The sequence below is a fragment of the Canis lupus genome, chromosome 24 (genome assembly GCF_003254725.2).
Source record: "Canis lupus dingo isolate Sandy chromosome 24, ASM325472v2, whole genome shotgun sequence".
Lineage (NCBI taxonomy): Eukaryota > Metazoa > Chordata > Mammalia > Carnivora > Canidae > Canis > Canis lupus.
In genome coordinates this window covers 41119774-41126987 of record NC_064266.1, presented here as the reverse complement: position 1 = coordinate 41126987, position 7214 = coordinate 41119774, and positions in this window count along the sequence as shown.

Sequence of the window (7214 nt, the reverse complement as noted above, 5' to 3'; positions counted from 1 at the left end):
TACCCAGACACAGTAAAAAACATGAACAGAGGCAGGGAAAAAAAAGTAAATGAGAGAGAATACATTTTGATTAGAAATACAATGGAAAAGTATTTTACATGTGTTATCCAATCTCATCTTTAGAATTATTCTAGGAGCAGGCATTGATATTGCCACCAGTTTTTAGCAACGAACACATTGAGATCAAAGTCACACAGCCAGTAACTAGTAGAGCTAAGAGTTGATCTTGGGTCTTTTGGTTCAGAAAGCACTGAGCTTTGGGTCACTGTGTTTGTCTACTCTGTTATTATAAAAAATAGATTTTTTTTTTAAAAAAAAGGATAACACATGGCCCTTCATTAGGAAACACAGAAAGAGAAGTCAAGTAGCTGAATGAGTTCTGTAGAGACTTTTGCAGCTAAAAAATAGCAAATGCAAAGGACATCTGGCTAGAGGGAGCTTGCCCCAGATCTATGAATTGGAAGAGTGATAGCTGGAGAAAGGAAGGAGCGGTGGTGGGGGGCGGGGTGGGGGGGCAGTGGGAGGTGGGGCTAAAGACCAGGTAAGGTTTTGCAGGCTTTGCAGGCTGTGCTAAAAATTTCGCAGTATTCTAAGAGCCATGTGAAGATATTGATGTTTTAAAAACAGTGAGAGAGGTAGGTGAGTTGATCTGATTTACAATTTGAAAAGAGCTTTTGGGCTGTAGAGTGAGGAGCAGAGGGGAAATGGACCAGAATGGATGTGAGAGACCAATTAGAAAGATGCTGATCTATTAACAGCCAAGATTATTATATGCCCCAAAGAAGCAGCTAGCCAAATGGTGGTAAGACCTTGTGGTATTCAAACTGGAACTGGAAGAGTACAGGGTATGGGCATGATTATTTCCATAGGGAATCTTTGTCCCTTTCTCTGGCTTGGTCTTTCTTTTATGTTCTTCAGTATTTGGACTTATTAGCAGGTGGAATAAACTTCCATTGTTCTGGGTGCCTGAATTCTCATTGGAGGATGATGCTGTGACTGATTCTGTTTGTGTTCTGCATGCGAGCGTGTTTTGTGCTTATCTCCAGTATAGCACTTTCCACGTTGAATTGTAATGGCCAAAGTTCCTACGCCTACCCAACTAAACAGAACCCCTTGAGAATGAAGACTTTGTCTTATTTACCTTTGCATCCCCACTGCCCAAAACTGCCCACCAAAAATAGTCATTCAATACAAGTTGTTGACTAAATGAATGGGATTCAATTATGTGGAACAGAGTGTTTTCTTCTGCCAATTTTAGCAGCTCTCTTCATTTACACGTCTCTGGACTGACGCTAATTCCCAGGCTCCTTAGGAACTAAAAACCGTCCGTAATAATGCTATTATTCATTTAAGCCTCTAGCGTTTCTTACATAAAATATACAGGCCAATATAAATGCCTTGAATAACACAAATGCGCTTGAATTTTGCTATATAGGTAGTAGTTTAATTAAAAAGTAATACCAATGCTAGTCCACATGATCTCATATGTTGGACTCTTGAAACACATATTATTTGTTTATATTTTCCTCCACAATATTCTTTTCATTTGACTTGGCCAAAACCTTTCTGGGCCTCAATTTCCTCATCTATAAACTGGAGATAATATTTATTTACTTTGACCGGTTTTATAAGGACAAATGAGAAAATGTGAAGTAGGTTCATTATGTAGTAGGTATTAATTATTTTTATACTTCCACCTTTAGTTTTGTTTTGTGTTTTGGGTCTCTATGTCCCCCTCATGCCATGGATTACTTAACTGGCCAGGTCTCCTTTTTAATTCTTTTAACTTGTATTACCGAATCTATTCCAGTATTTGCTCAGAGTTGACCTCTTATGCCTCTAGATAGAATAAAGTCAGAAGACCTACATCCATATATCATGAATACATTGATTTCAAAAGTACCCCCTCCTCCAATTTTCCTTTAAGAGAAGGCAATTCAAATTTCTCTAATTTTTCTAATCCATCCATGGTTAACTCTTTTTTGCACTGCATGCAAATCTGCAGATGGTTCAGAACTCCTTCATTCTCCTATCCTGTTATATCAGATGCATGGCCGCCCCAGGAAACTGGGCAGTACCAGCTTGGTGGCTAGCTGGAAACAATAAAGCCTTTTGTTCCAGGCACTGATTTGTAGGGTTGGTGTTTCTGAATTTAGGACGGGCAGATGCATTCATTACTTCCTCACCCTCCACCCTCCACACCAATGGCTCTGCATTTTCTTTAATCATCCATTTTGTATGAGTTTCCACTCTCCCGATGTAATTTTAATAGGCTATTATTTTGAGTCCTAGGTGAGAATTTCTTACGTTCAAATTTCCAAAAGCAATTTTGTGCACTTTTGTGGGATTCAATTGTCAGATGAAACCCCTTTAAAGGTATACATTTTAATAAACAAACTCTTTTCGCCTGGGTGGTAATGCTAAGTTGAAATGAATGCATTAGCAATCCTTGCCTTTGTTCTCGGGGCTCAAACAGCTCATTTGGTGCATGATTTAGCTTTGTTCTCAGAGTGTCATATTAAGGAGTTGGAAGGGCTCACCCTCTAAGTTGGAACTTGGGTGTCTTTTTGTTCTGAATTCTCCTGGAATTTGTGTTTCTGCTAACATTATCTCATAGACTTAGGCAAGACAGGAGGGAAGGAGCACTTTATACATCCTGGTAAACACAAACACGGGATCAAGGAGAAACTGCCAAGGTTGCTAATTGAAATTGCCTATTGAAGGATTTCTCAAACTTTAATCTGTATATGAATCACTTAGAGCTATCTTGTTGAAAATTGGTTTCTGATTCAGTGGGTCTGGGGCGTCAGATTCTCCGTGTCTAACACATGTTGAGATGCTCCTTGGGGGTCAGTGCTGCTGGTCCATGGCTCTAGCTGCAGCTGTAAAGATCCCTCTAGCTTTCCTTTCAATCTTTCATGAGTCTCACCCTCATTATACCACCAAATGATGCTGATAAACAGCCAGGGTTGAGAACTGTATTAGTGTTCTAGGGCTGCCACAACAAATAACCACAGATTAGGTGACTTATAACAACAGAAGTTTGTTCTCTAACTGTTCTGGAGGCCAGAAGGTCACAATGAAGTTCTCAGCATGACTGTGCTATCTCCAGAGACGCTAAGGGAGATCCCATTCCTTGTCTCTTCCAGCTTCTGATGGTTGTCAGTGTTCCTTGGTTTGGCTGCTCACTCTACTCCCTACATCTGTCCTCACATGGCCTTCTCTTCCTCTGCATATTTGTCCTCCGCATTTCTCTCTTAAGGAGACTTGTCATTGGATTTCGGGTAGTATTGGGGTTCTTCAGAGAAACAGAATCAATAGGAGATATATACATATGTATCGAATTTATCAGCAAAGAGCCTTTTTCCATTTAAGTTCATTTTAACAGATTCTGAGAGGTTAGGACATATCTTTTGGAAGGACCACCATTCAGCCACCATAAGAATCATGTGATTAGGTGATCTCCACAATGTCTCATTTAAGCCAGAAATCCTACAGTTCTAGATAGGAAAATTGCTTATTTTTAAAAATTGAAGTATCATTGACATACAATATCCTGTTAGTTTCAGGTGTACATCATAGTGATTAGATATTTTCATACATTTATGAAATGATCCCTTGATGTCTAGTTACCATCTGTCACTATACAGGGTTGTTACAATATTGATTATATTCCCTATGCTGCACATTACATCCTCATGTACACATTACATCCTCATCCACATTACACCCACATTTATTTTGCAACTTTATTTATTTTACTCCTCCTAATCCTCTTCACCTGTTTTGCCCAACCCCCAATCACTCTCCCCTCTGGAAACCAACAGTTTGTTTCTTGAATCTATGAGTCTGTTTTCTTTGGTTTGTTCATTTGCTTTTTAGGTTCTACATAGACAGGAAGTCATATGGTGTTTGTCTTTCTCTCTCTGATTTATTTCAGTTAGCATAATGCCTTCTAGGTGTATCCGTGTTTTGCAAATGGCAAGATCTCATTCTTGAAAATTGCACTCTTAATGTAGAAATGAGGATGTTTTTGCTCTCTTAGATATTGGCACTTTTTGAATGTCTGTAGAGGACAGGAGGAGACTGGAGAGGACTAAAAGATATGGATACAAGTGTTAAATTGGAGAAACAAAAGCAAGTAAAGGAGGAGGGTGGAATTGAGGCTAAAAGTTGAGGCAGAAGCCAAGATAACCCTAAAGAAACTGAGTATTTGCTTCCACCTGAGTCAATGTCTCTGCTTCTAGAAGGCACACGGATCACCTGGGATGGGACTGGAGCATCTGCATGTCTAACAAGCCCCTAGGTGCTGTCAATGCTGTTCTTCCATAGACCAAACCATCAGTAGCAAGGGCAAAGGCTGGTCAAAAAGGTAGAAAGGCTATGAACCTAACTGGATATACATTGCTAGAGAGTGGGAACTTCAGGCTGGCAAAATTCTGGAGGGACCGCACATTTTCTTTTTGGCCTTCTTCCAAAATCCAAGCATAATGTTGCCAAACTTCTGACTTTTCAAAAGAATCTGTATTTTACACAAAAGCTCTATATTTATCAGTGTTGGCAACTGATTCACAAAATTAGATAACGACCAGCGAAACAAATAAAACTATATTTTTAAAATGACTGCCATTGCTCAACCTCTGGCAGGTGGGTCTTTTATGCCCCATTTGTGAATTGAGCCCATCTGTGACTCCTTTTGTATGAAGTAGTAATTATTGAAAACATTGACACCGAGAAACTAAAGGATAAAAGACGAACCACGTTTACTGTGAAGTGTTAAACGAGCTTGAGTTCTGTTTTACACGGCTCTCCAAATGGGTAGCTGCTCAGAACACACCATGTCAAGAAGGAAATGAGACATTCCAAGGGCTATTAACTACTCCACCAGAGATCTTGGAAGATCACTGCAGTGTTATTTAGTGTCGATGTTTATTTAATTCTGGTGCAGAAGGGCAAATTTACCATGCTCAATGGTCCTCAAACTCACACTGGCTTACATGAGTGTGGCTTAATGACCCATTGACAGTAGACTACAGCGTTACCCTATAAAATAAATAGTGACAGGAGAGAGGACAGCCTGGAGTAGTTGATTTTAATATATTATACTAAAGAATATTTTTGTTGTTGTTGATAGAACTCAGAGTTAGCGTGGTTTCTCAGCTGATTTGACAGTACCAAGTGAAGCTGGTCATGGTAACTGATAACCTCCCGTCTTTCTGTGGTCATAATCTGCTGCCAACGTAGATTAATGAATCCTACTTTGTTGAATCTTCTGAACAATAGTAGATCATCTATAAATAGCTAAATGGCATAGCTTAAGTGTCTCTGTAAGAAAATTGCTATCCCTTTCCATACTAGATCTAGAGCTCAAGATTTTAAAACTACAGACATTTAAAAAATTAAAAAATAATAAAAGCTACAGATATTGACATAAATGCAATGTCACAAGGGATGTAGACTACATAGTTGCCAAAGGTGCAAGACATATAGCAATCATGTCTGGAACTCTCCATAGGAAATTAGAGAGCCAATATACAGCATTTTACCACAATGGAGTATAGAGAATATGATTTAACTGGAAGAAGAGCCTGCATCATAATATAGTCAGATACAATAGCTTTATTATATAAAGCTTCGAGCCATTCCAAATGTTCCTGAAAAGCTTTGCAAAAGTATCCTACCCATAGCAAAGAGGTCACTTCTCCTCTGCAGAGCTCGGACATGACCCAGCTTCATGATCTGTCGTTGAACTGAGGCCTTTGTGAACTTTACTAGGATGTCTGAGTGAGAGACTGAAATATAGAAAGGGATTTTAACCTTATTTTTGAGATAAAGTCTTCCAAGAAGAGTTTTGTTTGTTTTTTAAATAAGTAAAAAGTAGAGGGAAAAATCTCATCAGAAAACCCAATAGGCAATCTGTAAAGTTCAACATAAACAAACAAAAACAAAACAAAACAACAACAAAAAACAAATGGAAAAAGACAGGCCAAAGCACATGGTCCGTTTACCTGAGCAGCTTACTGTGAGTTGCCAATATTATAAGTCTTCTACTTTCAGTAGATTGATAGTGGGTTCCTGGAAGCTTGATTTAGGAGCAAGACTGGGGCTGATTGTTAGTTCCCTGGGAAAGAGTGCCATGATTGATTAGCAATGTCTGCCTTGAGCGCAGGAAGGAAGTATAGGTAACATATATGCCATATATTTGCATAGATGTTTTGTACTAATGCTTGAAGGGATTCTTTTACCTGAAGCTTTATAAAGAAAAGTACAAAGATTGAGAATGTCTGAGCTCTATCAAAAGAGAACTAAATATAATTTATTAGACAAATGACAATAAATATGATATATACAGACCACATGAAAAAACAAAAGCTGATTCTTGACATTGGCAATGGATAAATCTCAGATCTTTGCAAATCCACTGTGAAAATCCCATAGGAACGGTTTATGAGAGTTAGTACATACCAAACAGCACTGGTGTGAGGATGCTGAGCTGTTGAGTGGGGCCATCTAGCTAGCCAGATAACTTGATCTTGCATATCAATAATCATGATGTAAATGCAGGCTTCTGAAAATACATAATGTACTTCAGGTTTTGAGGCTTCAATGCCACTCTCTGTGGTAGGCAGAATGATGCCTAAGATGCCCACACCCTAATCCCTGGGAACCTATGAATATGTATGCTACATAGCAAAAAGGGCTTGGCAGATTTTAAGAGTGGGAGATTATCTGGGATTACTCAGGTAGGCTTAATATAATCATATAACCCCTTAAAAACACAGATCTTTTTCTGGTTGAAGGCAGAGAGTTCCAGAAGGGACATTGGAGAGATTCAGGGCAAGAGCAACTCAGCCTACCACAGTTAGAAGGGGCCATGTGGAAAGCATGGGAAGGGATGTGAAAGCTTCTAGGAGCAAGAAGCAGTCCCTACCTGACAGCCAGTAGGAAGTGGGGACCTCAGCCCTACAACCACAAAGAACTACATTCAGCCAATAACTTGAATGAGCCTGAAAGCGAATCCTCCCCAGAACTTCCACAAATAAGAGTCTAGCCTGGCTGACACCTTCATTTAAGTCTTGTGAAACTAAGTAGAGGAGACACACTTGAGCCGTTTGGTGCCCAGGCTTCTGATCCCTGACACTATGCACAATAAATAAGTGTTGTTTTAAGCTGCTGAAATTGCAGTAATCTGTTATAACAACAACAGAAATTGA